The 20253-nt window shown below is 32.1% G+C and overlaps 1 protein-coding gene across 5 annotated transcripts in view; it reads left to right on the top strand.

The window, feature by feature from the left end:
- Positions 1–20253, top strand: part of LOC127723589 (uncharacterized) — a 48560-nt gene that overhangs the window by 10519 nt on the left and 17788 nt on the right. For 3 of the 5 annotated variants that reach the window (XR_007992138.1, XM_052230279.1, XM_052230286.1), the window contains exons 1-4: positions 6142–6342; positions 9232–9482; positions 13715–14279; positions 18521–18690. The gene's annotated coding sequence lies outside the window, so the exon portion shown is untranslated. Of the gene's footprint in view, positions 1–6141; positions 6343–9231; positions 9483–13714; positions 14280–18520; positions 18691–20253 lie in introns of those variants that run through there. The other 2 variants (XR_007992139.1, XM_052230299.1) reach the window with 2 other exon arrangements.

Below are 20253 nucleotides of genomic sequence, written 5' to 3'. Positions count from 1 at the left end.
TCTGTAAAATTGTTACCCACGAAAATACATGAATCCACAGTAATTGACATTTTAATTACATGTTCAGTCTGTCGAAACTCACAATCAGTCTCGCATACTATGCAACAATATGGAATGCGTGTTTTCATGCGTGTTATAAATGAACAAATGGAATCAATTGTCAAATTTGTATAACATTATCTCATCTCAATGTGGCGAAATATCCTTTAGCCGAAGTTTAGCTCCTTAAATATTAGCTTTAAAATTAGTTTTTTGCTTTATATTTTTAACCTCAAATGGGAATACTGAAGTTGTCGTAAAAGATTTTGCCTATACCTAAAAAGTCTCTCCAGTCGTATAGGTTTTTGTGTATTTATGCATTGTTGGATTCAGAGCATGTATGATGAAACTACGGTTATACCTATAATAATGTGTATTCAAATGAGGATAACATGTTTAATTTTATGAATAACCTAAATAAGTTAATGAGATAAAAGATAAATATACCACGATTACACATTTTTTAAAATCTTGCTTGCATTTAAATCAACGAAATTCTTTTTTGTAAATAGTGGCAGCTATTCCTGCAAAAAGATAGCTTTCCAATTCATATATTATGGATAACTGATTACCTAGTTGTCTTTACGACCATTATCAAATATTTCCCACGGACAATACAAAGTCGACAGATCTGAACAAAGGAACACATAGTGAAATGTTTACAGTTTGTTATTCATCATGCATATTTGTAATTAAGGAAAAATTTCAATTTTTAAAGTGTGGTTTTTATATATTTTTTAATTAATAAAATGGTCATTATATGCTTCCAATGTTTAATAGGGAATTACTGAGAAACTGGTGACTACTGAACAGCATCTGACTCCATTAATTATCGGTAGAGGTAAAATTATTAATTGAGACCTGTTCAAATCAAGGACAGTCTTTTAGTATTAGTACTGGAGTTAAAAGACGTCTAAGAAGGATAATTGTAATGGGTTGGCGAGATGTAAAGTTGTTGATGATGGTAATAACCATGACAATAATATGTCTTTACCTTTTGACAAAAATGTTTCCGCAGGAGCTTAATAGCAGAACAGTGTTACCATGGTCACAGGACCAATCAGCCATTCGACCAACAAAGGAGCTAATAACATATTTACCACTAACTCGGCATCAGTCAGATATTCGGCAAACAAAGCAAAAACTAAAAGTTCATGTAACACAACCAGACAATACGTGTAGGGAGCATAAGTTGAACAAAAAAATTATAAAACAATTAAAATACAACGAAAGCCCCCCGATTGTTGTTCCAAAATATAAATTAATCTTTTTTTGGAGCGAAAAGTCAGCGTGTACTTATTGGAAAAGGTTATTACAATTCATCCAAGGTATAAACAAAACGATATTGCATGATCCAAGAAGTGGACTGAAGACTTTAAACATGTTTAACAATTGTAAAGTAATGGAAATGATGCATAACGAGCAATGGACAAAAGCTGCTTTTGTGAGAGAGCCTAGAGAACGAATTTTATCATCATATTTAGACAAGGGCCAACACAGATACGTCATGAACGAAAATTGTAAAATCAATCGTATAGTATCTTTTCAGGAGTTTCTAGAAGTTATAAAACATTGTAAGAACGGACACTGGGACAAGCAACTCAGAGCTCCGGAATATTTTTATAAACAAATGATGGTTGGAAAATTCTCCGAAATATCTTCGTTCACAGAACGGCTTTTGAAAAGGATAGGAGCATGGAATGAAAAAGTTAAGCATTGGATAAAATCAAATAAACAAATTTACCAGCCACATGCTACAAACGCAAAAAGTAAACTCTTAACATATTACAACGATACAAGGATCCAGGATTTGATTTTTGATTTATTTTCTGATGATTACAAAGTTTTTGGTTATAACAGAACTTATTTTATGTAACAATGATTTCATGCAGCCTCATCAACGTCTTTCATTTATACTTAATATAACTTATATTCAGACAAACATTGTCTAATTGATGAAACTGAAGAAAACAAGTTATAGTCAATTGTGTATAACAAAGGAAATATATACAGCCTGAGTTACTGTATTAGACTTTAGATACATGTGGTTATGACTTCATGTAAAAATTTCCGTTTTACTTGAATATTTAATTAATTATTTTAATATTAGGAAAGACATTTTTAGGAATTCAACGCGTAAAGTTTGCATAAAATATAATTCGTCCTGTAGTTTTAGAGTATGCGGGACTCAACTTATTGTTGACAAACGTCAAAGAGATAATTTGCTCTATTGTTTCTCTATCCGCAACGAAAAACTATTTAGCTTTTTGAAGATATCGTGGTAATCATGATTTTAAAGATAATTGCCTATATGCACAATTTTATTTTTAATCATTAGGCAGTTGAATAAATTGTTGATGTTGTTGATATGTTTTGTGAACAATGTAAATATTCCAGAACATTCTGATTTCTAAATATTATCCACATGTACGTTAAACAAAGCAAAAATGAATTTGGAAATACTCAACACTAATGATATGCGGCTATACGTATTCGATTAGCAAGATGTTCGACGTGAAAATGGTCTGGAAACATTGTACATAATTCCTAGAAACTCGGATTACCAGTGAGTCCTAAGACAAAAATCGATGAACATGTACTAAGAAAATATAATAATTCAATAAATAGGAGATTTTTCACCGATAAATTTGAAAAAAGCGTCACATGGTTAAGCATACTCACATTCAGCTTGCTGATTAACTTCGGACATCCTAGCTGGCCTCCAAGGGTGAATAGGGAATATAAATATAGTCACTTGGTCTTTAATCGACCGGCAGTAAAAACCTTGACGACGTAGGGTGTCTGTTTATCTGTTCGGGATGTACATTTACGCAGTCACGTCCGGTCAGAATGGGACGTTAAATCCAATGACTTGTAAAAAGAGAGCGCCATGCTGTCTGCACGTTAGAAATCTTGCAACAACACTTTGAGGGGTCCGCAGGTGGCCTGTTGAAAGGCAAATATTTTGTTCCTAACCAATATATTCTCATTTTCAAGCGGCAGTCTAAATTTGCAAGCATTCATCCCGGACGGCTTCTATTAGAGAACGTTTACCAAATTATTGTTAAATGTATAAAATGTTTGCCACTGGAGATTAAGCAATTAACAATCAATCATTCGGAAGTCTTGATTTGAAAAACTACGTAACAGTTAAGGGATGGAAGGACGGACAAAAACGGACGAACAGAGATAAAACAGTTCCTCGACTCTTTTAGAGCAGGAGATATGATAGACTGGTTCACGATCGCAATATTCAGTATGTTACACATATACAAATATAAAACTAGTATATATCGATGTAATCATATCTCTATCCTGGTTCCTGGGACTACGTTCCAGGTACTAGCTGATAGCCATACACTGTCTCGTGACAGTAAATTTGCCCTTTGTATGCATAGAATGATTATGACACATATCTTGTTAACGTAAACTTTAAATGGCTCATAGAAAAAGGAAAACAATATTATCGCCAAATTGTGTTGGGATCATGAAGGGATTTTGTTACTTGAAAATGAATTAATGCGTATGAAATTGTAAAACACCAAGGTACATATCTGTTAAAATCATATCAGTATTTTACAAAACTTTGAGATAAGCCACAACATAATGACACCGATCCTTTGCTGTTTTAAACAAGGAACACTACCTTTGACAGCAAGAAAATGGCATGTTGGTGGTCACTCAAATTACAGTATTTAGTAATAAATGATGGCTTCAAAATTATGTGTATACACTCCAGTAGTATCAGCTGATCCTTCTCCACATGTGGCTTCCGCTGTGTTGGTTATGTGGTGACACATTCGTTGTTATGTCTAATTCGTTGATGTAAGTGATGAATTTGAGTAAAAGGGGACGGGGTTTGGTGACATCTGTGAAATATATTTTCCATAATGATCAACCAACTCGTGATAGAGTCCGTAGAATTTTCAAAGGAATGACTTCAACATCTCCACTTGCAACCCTTGGCTAAATAGCTTCAGGGTAGGATATGCAGGCTCTTCTGGAATGTTTCTACATAAAAATGGAAAGTTCACAATCAGGATGCTAAAATTGTCTTATTCACAAAACCAGCAAAATTTTACAATTAGTTATAAAAATATGACAAGCTAATGATTTCGCAAACGATTTGTCGACGATTACTATTTTGGCACTATCTCATATATCTCCCTGTTATTTTTGCTGATAGAGCTCGAGTGGCAACATGTAAGTGGGAGATTTAGCTAGCTATAAAACCAGAAAATGCCTGTTCCAAGTGAGGAAGGAATATGGCAGTTGTTTTTTCACTTATTCCGTTGATTGATAGTGTTTGCTTTTGTCAGTTTTTATGAATTTTTCATTTTTAGAATTGCATTGGAGTTCGGTATTTTTGTTATACTTTTTAAAAGGGGCATTAGCTACGAGATATAACAAAAAATAAAACATGATTTGTTTTTGTTCAATCACTAATGAAAGTAGAATTGTGAAATAATAATTTGCTTTTAGCAGCAAATTTAGACAATTTTTTTCAAAATAAGCTAAGAAACTTCGCTGATGAATTATTCACTTGCAAATGAATAATTCGACCTCATTGAATCGGTATTCATGTGACCTTCAATTAAACCCGTTGGCTGGAGATGGGTTATGCATGTATTCAGCTATTAAAAGGAAAAGAATATCAACAATGAAAGTGAAACAAGGATTAACCATTTGGTTGATTGACTAGATCCACAAAAATTCATTTTTATATAGGTAAAAATGATGATATACATACTTTTTAACCTGCAATATGAAATCAAACAGACCTCAAAAAATCAAATTGCACGTGGTCGCTTTCTATTCATATTTATATTTATATTTATGTTTATATCGGGTTGTATGACCGTCGGCAGTCTTCGGAGGTCATTTCGATGGTTAATTAGATGACGTCTAGACACGAATTGTTGATACATAATATCGAGTCCATGCATTGTTAATTTGTTTATTTTTTGTAATATGGATATACGTTTTAGTACTAGTATGTTATAAATCAAATATGAGAATTTGTGTCAAATTGGTGAACATGAATTTGACAGATAATGCCCCATTAACACAACCATTGTTTCCTAGTAATTGCTTTCTTACTGATATAGAGAATTTAACATCGAGTCCCTGTAATGCAAAAACCAGTACAAGTGGAGTCTCACGTTCTTGTGATACATCATCATATATAGACGTGCACCTTCAGTCTTTTTGATGGATCTCCTTATAAAAGAGGAGAGTACTTCAGTTCTTTGTGATTAATCAATCGAAATAAAGGGATACTTCAGATTCATTTTACCACACCACCCTATATAGGGGATATCATGTCATTGTGCTAAATTACTCGATCAAAGGGACAACGTCAGGGTTTTTTTGGCGCATCACCCTATAGAAAAAGGGTTATTAGTTTTGCTTATTTTCTAGGTTGTATGGCTCCATGTAACTGTTCACATCCTTGTCCTTTGGTCTTTGGTGTTCACATTTGCATTTTTACCTCATTTCCTTATTTGTACACTGTGAAGAAGATGTTTGCTTTTTTGGAACTTTTAATAATTATCCTGTGCGACACAATACATAAGAGACGGTCAGGTACAATCCAAGTAATCGTTGAGAACGACTGTCGTTATCTGTAACACTAACGATAGGTTTATGATAATCCAAGTGAAAAGTTTGTCATAAACTGTTTGCATTAGTTTAAGTCTGAACAGGAAATAAATCAAAATAAGAACGACATTTAGGAAGGGGGTTTAAAGGGTTCATTGAATACATTTCAAGGTATGTTTATTAATATTCGGTTCCGCTGCATAGACAAAATTAAAAATTTCATATACTTCTCATGTTTGATATATTTTCCAACAGATATAAAGTTAGTTGTTTTATTTGTATTCATTCATTTGGTTTTCTCCTCTTTATTACCAGGGTTATTGACGTTTGTCCTTATTGTCCTCAATAAACAAAAACATAGATAATTTTATATCTGTGGGAAAACGTATAAAACAGTTTTGTCAATAAGTCGAAACCGAATATTTCTTAACATCCTTTTGAATTTAAACAATGACAATTTTAACCAAAACAAATGACTTCGCATTCTGATTTATTCTCTGTTCAGACTTTAACTAGCACAAATAGTTTATAACAAACTTTTAACTTAGATTATCAAAAAACTATAGTGACTGTACCAACGAAAGCCATTCTCAACGATTATTTGGATTAGACATGGCTGTGTTTTGTGTATTTTTTGCACAATTATTGGCGGTCGTCAAAACAAAAGACATCTTCTTCATAGTGTGAAGATATGGAAATGAGGTAAGATTTCAAATTGGAAAGTAATCAACAAAAGACCAAGAACAAGGACGTGGACAAGGATGTGACAATTACAGGCAACCATAAAATCTTCGACAATCAGCAAAACTCATGGCTCTATATTCATAGTTTGTTTCTTGTTGAATTTGTTTTTTTGTTGTCTTTTGGTCGTTTTTTGTTTTGTTTTTACCATGTCGTGGTCAGTTGTCCGTTTGTTTTCGACGTAGTACTTTGAATATCTCGTGATGATATAATATGTATTCTTTGATATATAGACAGATTTAAGGTGAATATTTTATTTGCTTGTTTACACAAATTTGGATTTTTACCTCAAAAAAACTCACTGCTCGTAATATTTACAAATTTCGGTTGCAAATATCCATCAGTAAAGTTATATATCTATTGAGCAAAAAACCACGACAAGGACACAGGAAGTCTTAAATGACATAACACCTAATTGAAGCACATCTTCTCTAAAAAAACCCTATAACAGATTACTATCTTGTTTCATACGGTATGGGTTTTGTTCATTTTTTAAAGCCGTGTTGACCTGTCATTATTTCTTGATATCTATTAGAGAATTGTGTCATTTGTCTTTACAACATATCTACTTACATTTATTTATAAGATAATATAAATATTATCAGGCAATTAACTAACAGAATTTTACGTTTAGTATCGTGTTGTAAGTGGAGTTGAACAATTTTAATTTTATAACTGTAAAGAGTGTTATGGTTAAATCAGAATAGATTAATATGATTAATTTTACATCATCATAATCATACTGATGAATGACATCTGTTATCCGAAATATTTATAGATACTTATATTTAATGTTTCCTTTTTTTAATATTGGTGTTGTTTTGTACACATTTTTTCTAGTTATTTTTATATCGACCAAAAGACCAAATATTTTGTAGAAAAACGTAAAATAGAAATGCATATAGAAAAAAAAACTTAACTTTATAATACACATAATAGTTATCAAAGGTACCAGGATTATAATTTAATACGTCAGACGCGCGTTACAATACTATTGCACAAAGTCATAGAACACTAAATAGATATATATATAATCAAAAGCAAATATTAGATCATGGTAACCCCTTTAATCGAAATTTTAGTATTTTTTAGTTTTAAATTTCGACTGACACGTTTCAGTGGATGTCACACAGTAACTTCTAACTATGCATGCGGTTTCAATCTTCTGTGATGACAAACTATATATGTACACAATTTGATTTTAATGCAAAGGAAATATGTAAATAAAACGACGCGTTATAAGCTTTCAACGACACATTACAATACCAGGCCTAAAGGAAAAAAACATCAACATCTCTTACAATCTCTAGGAGGAAAACAAATACAACGAATACAAAAACATCGCCCATATCTTGTAGTGTGAACCAATTTTCAACATATTCAAATGTTTTAAATTAAAGCTATAGAAAAAGGTGTAAGTAATTTTCCACCAATATTTTTCAAAATGCTGTCTTTAGTTTTATGAATCAATATGTCATTGGGACGCGGATCTTGGATTTTGAAAAAAAGGGAGAAACAAACTAGACATAGTTTGGATTTGGACATCTGAAAAGTCTATGCATTAACCATATATGTAGCTCCATAAGGGGGACCCGGACTCGCTGCCCCTTAATGCGCCTCTGGCATTGTTATCGACACGTTTTAAAATGAATCTGCGTACCCTTCCGGAACACCTAAGATCATCGTCGGTTTTGTTTGTGGTTCATGTAAGTTAGTCTTTAGTTTTCTATACTTATTTTTGTGTATTATTGGTTGTCTTTTGGTTATATTTTTATTTTTGTCATGGCGTTGCCAATAAGTCATCAACACAGGAATTTGAATATCCGTTAATAATTCTCTTTTACGCTGTATAAAAATATAATTCAATTATAATTGTGTAATCATTGTAGTAATAAAGATGTATATGTTCCGTACATAACACTAGTGTATTTTTGAAGGTTAAATGTACAAATATAACGTGGTAAATCTTTTCCTGAGGGATACAGAACAAAGAACTTCTGCACGCATCTATATATTTGGTTAAAACTTTCTACACTTCAGACATGAGCATTGTTTTGAATAAGTGTTTTCACTAAACAATTATTTTTATACAAAGGACAACCAGATATTTTGACACATATATTATTCTTTATCATTTTTTGGGGCTTTATCAAACGAACTTACAGAAAAAAAAAATTGATGTGTACCTTATGTACGTTAACATTCGAAATGTTATAGTAAATATTCGTAGTCGGATATGATAAAAAAAAAGTTCATAATATACATTTATTTTCCGTGCCCGAGGAAGATATGAAGATTTCTTCACTCTCTATAAGTCATATTTCCCTCGGGCAAGGGCCTCGGGAAATATGACTTTTAGAGGGTGAAGAAATCTTCATATCTCCCGAAGCCAAGGGAAACTAATGTTTATTCCACTGCCTATACTTTGTTTACTACTAAGTATCTGAATATAAAACATTAATTTACATACATTTTTCTTACCCGCTTGTTCTCATAACAAAAAACGACATAATTTAAAACATTGATAAACAGTACCGATGAAAAGAAAATTATCTATTATTTTTGTTTTGATTTAACGTCTGAAATAATTTTGAACACGATAGTGATCGTAATTTAAAAACGTTCAAAACGCAAACGTTCTTCCATTAACCGCGCGTAACGTCGTACAAAGAAGTCCCGATGTTCAGAAGGGAATATGATAGTCAGAGGGGAATATGAAGTTTTGTTTAATGTCTCGTGGAATGGTCTCAACCAATCAAATATTGATTAAGCTATTAAATTTAACATACAATGGAGTAATGTTATTTATACCATATTTACTCATATGTGTATGTCTTCATATATTTTCAGAGATCAAGCGGCTAATATAATTCAAATTAAAACCAAATATGACCAGATATTCAAAATATAGAAAAGTTCTTTTGCTGTTGATGTTTATACTTCTTTTCTTTATCATAAAAAAGAACACACCGATGAACGATACTAAACAACAAGTGAATTATATGAACGAAATAGAAAAGGTACAAGTAATGTGTGGCGAGCTCTGCAATTCATCGAGTGTTGGACATCCAGGACTATTTTTTCACAAAACAACATCAAAGGTAAATTGCAAGTCATTATTTAGAAAGAGTACGTTAATTCGATCCAAGGACTCCAACAGGCTCCTAGAAATACAGTCGACTCTCGTTATCTCGAAGTCAGCGGGACCAGAGAAATATTTTGAGATACACGTAGTTCGACTCAAAAGAAAACCGGAAGTTTGACAGACCAAGGGACACAACTCTTGCTTAGCTTGGTAAAACTAAAATAAATCCGGATGAATGTGGAAAGGGGATCGATATTCTGGTATCAGTTTAATGTATTTGTATGTCATGGTCTTTCATTATTATTATTATAATAACATTATTTTTACTTATTCAATTGTTTCAGTTATAATTTTTTCCTATGGCTTTTATCCGAGAGAGTAATTTCCCAATCGATCTTAGCGTTATTTAGACCATTTAAAGTTGGCAAAATTGTTTATTCTCGGATACAAGAGCTTTAAGAAAATTTTGATTTCTCTTCATTTTCTTTCAAAAGAAAATACAAGATTAAAGACGCCGATTGAGTAGTTTTTAGGTGATCACCAACGGAAGTCTTAATCCCCACTTTATACACATCCAAGCGCATTAGTGTAAATCACGATTAATTGTTTTTGTAAACATTTTAAATACTTTTTCATGAATATTAACAATGTATCACTGATTATTTTAAGATTTTTTATTAAAGATAATCTTAAGTAAACACTCGTGGAAATAGCATGTCATGCATAAATCAATACAGTGGTCAGTGACCGGAAATTTAATTACACGTGTATTGTCAGATTAACTCTTCAATCCATTTAAATCCCTGAGGTCATGTTTTGACATATGTGTATTAGTTCGAGATAAATAATGAATTTTGAATGCTTTTGTTAACCTTGGGACCGTAAATTTAGTTCGTTCGACTCAACCGAAATTTCGACTCATCCAATTTCGACTCATCAGGAGTCGAAATACATACATTTATATGGAACAAAGTTCGGGACCACGTGAAAACTTCGACTCATCCGAAATTTCGAGTCAACAGTGTTCGAGACAACGATACTCAAATTTTATAAAAGATTTTAATATCTTCGGAAAAGTAGGATTTAATGAAATATTTTTCAATAAGGCAAACCCAAATGATTATTGATTGATTGTTGGGGTTTAACACACTTTTAATACGAAATATGTTAATTATTTTTTATAAAATATGGGAAATTTAGCTTAGTCAATAAGTTGCAATATACTGTTCACTATCTTTTTCACAAAGTTGACTGCTAGGTAAAAAAATTAATTTAAGTACCAAATATAGTCATTGCAAATTAAAATCTGCCATTTTCAAACAAATATTTAAAAATTTACATTGCTTCACGATCATACGTACAACTATCAATATCTATAGATATATATAAATTGTGATGTTGTATGATTGCAGATGCGAAACTATCAAATTACTAAATTTAAGCAAGTATAGACCACCATACGGCTTTCAACTATGAGCAAACCACTTACCGTAAAGTCAGCTATTTAAGGCATTGACAAAAATCTGAAATAATACAATTGGGAAAAAAAACAAAGGCCAGATTTGTGAAGAAAAATATACCTAACAACAACAACGACCACCATTGAATTACCGGTTTTTGACTTGAAACTGGCACATACATAATGTGTCGGTGTTAAACATGATTGTGTGCGCTCGGCTCCCTCGAGCCAGGGTCAGTGGTGTATCAACACTACATAAGATTTGATTTTGATTTTTTGGTGTTTTAACGCCACTTTTAAGCACCGCTTTTGGGCTATTTCGTGGCGGCCAGTTTTTATTGGTGGAGGAAGCCGGAGTGCCCGGAGAAAACCACCGACCTTCGATAGGAAAACTGACAATCCTAGTCAATTAAGATTGGAGTCGAGTGCACCCGCACGAGCGTGGTTCGAACTCACAACCTCAGTGTTGACTGGCTAGTGATTACAGTAGTAACTACTTAGACCGCTCGGCCACCGAGGCCCCCACTACATAAGAAGAAAATGCACAAACCTGTAAAAATGGCTTGACATCATCATCATTCCTCAACTAATATCAACAAAAACTCACAAAAAGACAAAAGAAACAGAGTACCAACCTAGAGAGTTTCAGTTAATGAAAGCTTTTTAAACAAATTTAAAGTTTAGCTCTAAAGTTTAGTTTAAAACAACTCTCTGGTATGAATAATGATATATAGATGGTGGCATGTCACTTAATAACCCACATTTCAGTGAATGCTTCCACTAACTTCAAAACTAGATGGTTTGCTTCAATGTCTGGATCTTTTCCTCGATCTTTACATTGATGCAAGACTTAAAATTAGAATCTGCTGATTGTCTTTTGTCAATTGGTCACAACCTATTTCACAGCGGAAATATACCCTTTGCTCCATCGTATGGCGTTACATATCTCAACTGATACGTTATGTTCGTGCTTGTTCACACTATGTGGACTTCATCTTCAGCGGTGTTCTCCGTAAACAAAAAACTGCTGTATCAAAGTTTATATGTATATTGTCATTGCTTTTGTTGTAGTTCGGTGTTTCTGTTGTTCCGTTGTTTTCCTCTTATAGTTGATGTGTTTCCATCGATTTTAGTTTGTAACCCGGATTTGTTTTTGCTTAATCGAATTATGACTATTGAACAGCGGTTTACTACTGTTGCCTTTCGAATTGGTTGACCGATACGATATGCATGCGTTTCAACTGACAAACGATCTGTTTTCGCAGTTTAATATCTTTATATACCAGAATAGTCGTATAAATCTTTATTTAACCGATTATGTCTTTTTTCCTGATATGGACAGTGTGTACTCACACCGCGGGTGATGCTTAGAGAGCAAGAGACGCTTACATTGTCAATACACTCGGTCGCGTTCCTTTAGGTGTTCATATGCTTCCCTCAGTCTTTTGTTGTTGCTTTAATTTGTATTCGTGGTTGATTTGTTAGATTTGAACACAGAAAAACTATTGCCTATATTTGCCAGGATGATTTGAATACATGAACGTTTTCTAGCTAACACATCAGCAAAGTAGTTGCAAAAACTCATTAAATATATACCGATCTTACAATTTGGTACACAAGAAATTTGTTTCTTCTACAAAACACACTTCATTGTCACTAGAATCATAACTGCAGGAAGACCAAATCAATTAGGAAGTTGCAGAGCCTTAAAAACCAAAAACCTGAAAAAAAAGTTGAGCCAAATTTCACTCATACAAGATATTTAAGCTGTGAAAACAGATGATTCATGATTCAATTGGATTTCAGTCGTATCATGAAATAAAGGCATATGCTGCATTTGTTCCCATGTGCCTACATATATTTTAACTGTTTTGTTTTTTTTTATGTAAAATATCACACCATGTAATGGGGAGTTGAAACTTAAGATGATTGACATATGTTAAATGAAAACTTTAAAAAAAAACTTTTAACTTTAAACGTACCTTAGTCTTTAGTTTATTATGGACAGAAATGAGATATTCTAAACAATTTCAAATCAATAAAATTCAAACGTAACCATGGTTAAATGGTACAGATACATGATTGCTCAGCCAATTAAATTGTTTTTATTCGTATAAACCCTCCATTCAGAAACAATGAAAACCATAAAATTCCGATACGCCATTTGTATCATTCCAGTAAATAAAAATGTGTTCAAATGTTTCGATAAAAAAACATGTATGTTGAAGAATGCATACGGCCATTCACCTTTCTAACATACTTTGAAAAATTGAAATATCTAATGAGTAAAAAAAAAAGAAAAGAAAAAAGAAATAAATATCTCAACTTACACAAAAAAACAAACATATATAAGACTGTGTAATTAGAAAATAAATTGGTTTAACCGATAGAGTATAATGTCTATTTGACAATTTGCTTATGTACTGACAACGTCAAAAACTTACAAAACCTATAGGCACAGCTGTTTTACTACGATGGTCTTCAGGATCAGCAGGTAAAAACAATGTGGATTGAGTATTAAAGCATCTCGTATTGATTTATTCACGTAAGTATATAAATCTTACTAACTTAAGTATGTAGCGTTATCTTATTCATCGTGTGGTTGTCTGTATGCATTCAAAAAAGTGAATTTTTAATCATTGTATCATGGGAAGCTATTACGAAAGGTAAACGTCAATATATGCAATCAGACGTTTTAAATGGCTAAATTGGACCTGTTTTTTTTTGTATGTCAGATAATTATATACTAAAATATATGCCTTTGTAAAAGTCTTAATATTTCTTTTCAGAATATCGAATCTTGTTCTGAAACTGTACATATCTTTTCTGCTGTAGCACAAGCAAAAAGAGATTTGAGTCTGATAGAATTTGTAGTTCTAAATGTTCTCGATGGCTCCAAGCATTCCAATTTCGACTGCTGTATTTATGGAGACGAGAAATTATCAGTATATCGCGTAAAAGCTGTTGTGAAAGAAACATATCCTGAAAACCGAAAATTTGCCGATCTTAAAGCAAGACAGTATCAATGTTGTGTACACAATATAAGTTTCCAGATGAAGCATATTCAATTGGTACGAAAAACGGAATTTTGTAATTCTTCTCATATTCGTCAGCCAGTGTTATACGCATCAGTCAAGAAAAACAAATTTGCAATATGTGCTAAAATAGCATATAACTATCTAAATCCATTGCATCTTATTGAATGGTTCGAATATCAAAAAATGATGGGTGTAGATACAGTACTGATATCACTACAACAAGTAAATGAAGATGCATATGCAGTATTAAAATATTATGAGAGAGAAGGCATTGCAATACTTATTTCATTTCCATGTAAATTGCCTGGTAATATTGGTATGTATTTTAAAGTGAAAAACATACGTATATAATTTAATCACTGAACAAATTCAAACATGCGAAAAGAAAAAAAACTAATTATTTCTAACCTTATACCTGAAAAATGGCAGAAGATGCCAAAGAGACGACAAAAAAAACAGAGACGACAAGTTAAAAATACATCGAAAATAATCAAACTAATTTAAAAACAACACTTTCAAATCCTCAAATATAGAAAAAAAAGTAGAACAAAAATATCGAACTCCAAGGTAAACTAAAAAAGGGAAGTCTGTACAAATTAACAAAGTCAAACATGAGACGTTAGCAACCAAAAGAACTAATCGAAAACAACTGTCATATTCATGACTGGCTACAGACATTTTCCGAAGAAAATGTTGAGTTAAACCTGGTTTTATAGCTAGCTAAACATCGCAATTGTACAACATAAGTTAATAGTTTCGCTATATTGACAAAAGTGGGTGAACAGCCCAAACAGACATGGCAAGTTAATGTGACAATAATTGGGATCTAGCAGTCAAAACTATGTAAACATACATCACAGACACTGACTTAACAATTCAAACAAACATGCAAACAAATCTGACACATCTAAGACGCCAACACAACAGTTTTTGTACATGATAGTATTGACAAACACGCCAACAAAATATTTTTTGTAGTTTATCATTGAAAACAAATATCTAATATCATACTTTCATGCCATGCTCTATGCTCATTTTAACACGAGTATGCATTATATTTGTCAAAATCTTTATACCGAGCACAAGCGAGGTGTAAAATGTTGACAAATAGAATGCCTACACATGTGAAACTGAGCATAAAGCATGGCATGCTAGAATTATTTCGATTCTAATAGGAAAATTTAGAATTGTTTTACTTCGAAGCAGGCCTATAAAACGATATAGAAAATCCACCATTTCACGATAAAAAAAAAATTAAAGATACATGTAAACTTACTTTTAGACTGATTTATTTTGATTTCCTAGTGAGCAACACCAACACAAATGTCATTTTGTTCTCCGGGGTTGTTCAAAAATACAACTGAGGTTGCAATTTCAAATGTGACGTCAATCACGTGCAGGCCATGTTATATTGCAATTAGAACATGGCTTTGTTTCCAAAGCAAAAGAAGAACGTCATAATTAAAATTCAATATAAAGTATACACTTTCTCAATAAAGTACAAATTAAGTAATATATTAAGGCAAGGGTAAACAATATGAAAACAACACTGTAAAAACCAATTGTGTCCGAATCGCACCACTCAATCCAACTGCAACAGGATTGACCAAAGTCAAACATCTGGTGGCTGAATGCATAAATACCGAGTCATTTCAAAAGTCATACAACCAACAAGAACATTATAGCACAGAGACAAATAAAGGGAAAACTATAAAGTTATAAAAAGACACACAACTTCAGCACTTAAAATCCATAACTCGAGACCATCTTGTATTATTTGTGAAGTATAAGCCGAATATTTATCAATAAGGTGTTTTTTCATTGAAGTGAAAAAAAATTTCGTGGTTCAAGTAGATCGATAGTTTTCGGTAACTTAGATAAACGTTCATCGAATACATATCAAAATTCGACATAATTTCTAAAGACCACTAAAACATTTATACTGCATATGTAGATCTAAGCAATCATACACAAGTATTTGTTTGGCATCTAGGAAAACACAATCACAATTGAATCAATTTTTATACGCTTTAAGCTACTCGAAGACGTCTATAAACGTCTAGATACACTAGGGATAATATCATTAAAAATTTGAAGATTTCCATAAAATTTACCAACTGTCTTGGATTAAAGGAAAGGTATCTAAAACTTTCTCTATGAATTTCATGAATATTATTGATAAAAAATAAGGTGTCAATAAGTCCCATTGTATTTTTATCAACTGAAATCGAATATAGCATCGTATAGTTTATGCACAGGTTATATATCTTATCTATATTTAAAAACATTGACAGTCTGCAATCATCTTGCAAATTGGGATAAATCCCGATTGCTAAATTTTTTTTTCAACAACAGTGATGCAATATTGTTTTCCGACCCCTTTATGGGTGTACGCGTATCATTACTGTACCATATTTTTTTTGTCATCACTGACTGTTTCTGCGTTTTGCTTAACCTGAAGATCATAAGAAACATTTTATTAAAGTTAAATCAATAAAAGTATTGAATTTCTGAACTTATGTAGCTTGCATATTCAATAACTCTGCTATTCAGAAATTGATACATTCCTATTTGACAAGATAGAACCACTTATTATTTCTTATACATATACATAATCCGGTAGACATTAGTTTCAGTAGTTATATCAGACGCCAGTATAGACAATAATGCTGCTTCAACATTAGACTGTGCAACACAGAACTTTCGATATGATCCCAATGGCCATTACATAACAGTTAACTTGAATATCTTTCAAGATCGAAAGGTTTTAACTCTTAAAAAAGGGACCAAATGTTTCTTTTAAATAGCCATAATTGTTATCAGTAAATGAAAACCATAATAAACAGTATTGTTATACATATATGCACTTCCATTTTCAACATAAGGAAATGCCTGTACCAATGTCAGGAATATGAAAGTAGTTTTCCATTTGTTTCGTGTGTTTGATCTTCGATGTTGCCACTTGATAAAGGACTTTCCGTTTTGAATTTTCTTTGGAGTTCGGTATTTTTGTTATTTTTCTCTTTTTCACGGTACTACAATCTGTCGATACATTTTTTTTGTCATTGCACAAGGTCGTGTTTTTCTCTGACTGGTAATGACGTCTTTACACCAAATCCATTGGATGTTGAATGTGTACTGATTGATACTTTAGTCTTAGATATATGACTTCTTTTATTAGTTGTTATTGGCTTTAAACTAGCTGTCAGTAACTGCGAGTATTCTCGGATCTGTACTTTGTGTCTCTTTTGTTGTAAGGGATGTATACATACCCTGTCACGTCTGGTCTGTGTTTTAGTTAGATTTTTTTTCTGCTTTGTAAAGATCTGATGAGTTAAGCCCTTTTCAACTGATTTTAATAGTTTGTTCTGATATGTCTTATGTTGTGCTGTAACACCACTGTCCCGGGTTAAGGGAAGGGTTGAGCGCTCACAAACATATATAACCCCGCCACATTCTCTTTGTGCCTGTTCCAAGTCAGAAGCATGTAGTTCAGTGGTTGTCGTTGGTTCATGTTTGTCATTTTTGTTTTTCGTATATTGTTTTGTTATAAATTAGGCCGTATGTTTTGTCAATTAAATTGTTTCATATTTTTAATGTCGGGGCCTTTTATACCCGACTTCACGGTATTGGATTTTCTCATTGTTGAAGGCCATACGGTTGCCTATGATTGCTTACATCTACTTCATTTGAACTTATGTGGATAACTGTCTCATTGGTAATCATACCACATCTCCTTATCTTTATATGATAAGTAGTTTAAAGTAATAAAGTTATGCATTTATCATGCAGGAAGACACACTTTAACAATATTCGTTCTTTTACGTTTTACACGGACACATCATTATGCAAAGGTTGAACATGTCTAGAAGTTGATAACACATATAAACTAAGAAAACAAAATATTCACGAATTAAAATGTATTTAAAAAATGCTGTAATAAATTTGCGTTCCTGATCTAAAATTTGAATTTGTTTTTATATTTCGTTGCTTCTATAGCTAGCAAAGAAATCAGTTAAGGCCCCAACATATAAAGAACAGTCCTGTGTGCATTATCTTAATCTAGATACAATACAAATTGATAATTTTGAATTATGCAACATTATTGTAGTCACCTCTTCACAGGCAGTAATAACTTACAATACAATTTAGTAATTTTATATACAAAAACGATGCACAGTAAAACTTTGAAGGATTCAATGCAATAATAAGTTGTAGGTATTAAAGTTTTTTTTTTTAAATATAACTGAAAACATAAAACAATCAGATACTGTGTATCAATATATTAAAATGAGTTAGACCAGAATAACTGTTTTAATCAAAGCCTTTTTGGAGTCTTTTTCGTCATTTTGGGTTTTATAAATGTTGATTTTAAATACTAACATAACGAAAGGGAAGTACTAACTACACAGTTATCGTCAGTATTTACACTAATATTATCCAGTTGTAAAAAATATATATTGTTGATGTAAGTGTTATTATGTCTTTATCATTCAAACACAATAAATTTGATAAATATTTTGCCGATTAAATGGACAAGGTTTTAATCTTTTTTAGACCGCGGCTTCTCACCGCATAAATGGCATTACCATCAAAGTACCCACGATGAACAGGTCGCAGTGTATTCATGCAAAGAAATTTTACAAGGATTCGATTTTGTGGCGGTGGTAGATTTAGACGAGTACATTGTCCATGGAAATTTCTCAATATACACAGAAATGCTAAAGGTAAATACCGGTAGATCGAAAATACGTAATTTCGAATGTTAAGCTTTTTAGATTTATAGGTATATATTTATATCTGCAAAAAATCATATATATGGCGTTTAAAATAAACCATAGTCTTTATATTGCCTTTCTGGTTTAAATTGCTCTCAGTTCTACTGTTCTGATGCTTGAACCTTTCTTGTAATTACCAGCCATCTTTGTCAACCTGAGTTAAAGGATACACTTACTTATATATAGTTTCAATGGCGTTTATGTTGTGTATCGTTTTTCTAAAATACTATAGGATATATATATATATATATATATATATATGTATTATTTAAATGGCTTTATGCGCTAATGTTTTTGAAGCGTTTCAAGCAAAATATCTAGTGGTAAGTCATGTTGTTTTCAGTTTTAAGTTATACACAACTATGGACATGACTATAACAAAAAAGGAGGAGATAAAATACAATGTGGACATTAAAAAAGTCAAAGAAATAAAGAAAAACCATGACAAAATAAAATAAATCAGAACAGAAATAATTACTGAACAAATCACTACATGGAAAACTGGATTCAAACATACGGATACCAACAATAAACTGTGGTTGAACTGATGTGTTCCAGAAGGTCAAGCAGTTACTGGTCTACCAGTGGAACCCGTCTTGTTGCTCAAATCAATATTGATTCGGTTATAAGTTCGTCAGCTCAGCAGTCATTTATTCGTTACTGACATGATTGATAACTAATAGATATGAGAAGATGTGGTATGAGTGCCAATGAGACAACTCTCCATCTAAGTCAAAATTTATAAAAGTAAACCATTATAGGTCAAAGTACGGTCTTCAACACGGAGCCTTGGCTCACACCGAACAGCAAGCTATAAAGGGCCCCAAAAATTTTAAGTGTAATACCATTTAAACGGGAAAACCAACGGTCTAATCTATATTAAAAACGAGAAACGAGAAACACTTATGAACCACATCAACCAACGACAACTACTGAACCTGACTAAGAACAGGTGCAAACAATTGCAGCGGGTTTAAACGTTTTAATGGTACTAAACCTTCACCCTTATCTGAAACAATAGTGTAACATCACAACATAGAAAGACACACTATAAAATATCAATTGAAATGGCTTAACTCAATCAAAAGACATATTAACACCAGTGAACATACACTGAATAAATAAATTTGATCTATGATACAATGTAAATACAAAATAAATAAACTAAGGGAAGAATAATTAAAGTAACATGTTATACCGCTATGAAATGTTTAACAGTTTAAGAAAAACAATATGCTAGAACACAAATATCAGCCATTTGCAATTACTTTAAACACAGGTAAATGAAAATAATTTTGTTGTTAGGTATACGTGTACAGTTCAAATGGAGAAAGGAAATATTTTTACAAAATAAATAATTTTGATGTTCATAGTACGAAGAAGTAAAAATTTATAGTAATACCAAATACTTATCAAAGCTGGTATATAGACCAGATATAACCAGATATAACCCTGAATAAGTAAATATTAAATAACAAAAAAGTATTACAATTAGTATCAACAGGTCAAATA

Source organism: Mytilus californianus, unplaced genomic scaffold (genome assembly GCF_021869535.1).
Source record: "Mytilus californianus isolate M0D057914Y unplaced genomic scaffold, xbMytCali1.0.p SCAF_1, whole genome shotgun sequence".
In the NCBI taxonomy this organism is placed as follows: Eukaryota; Metazoa; Mollusca; class Bivalvia; order Mytilida; family Mytilidae; genus Mytilus; species Mytilus californianus.
Note: the sequence above shows the minus strand (reverse complement) of the source record. Positions and strands in the feature narration are given on the sequence as shown.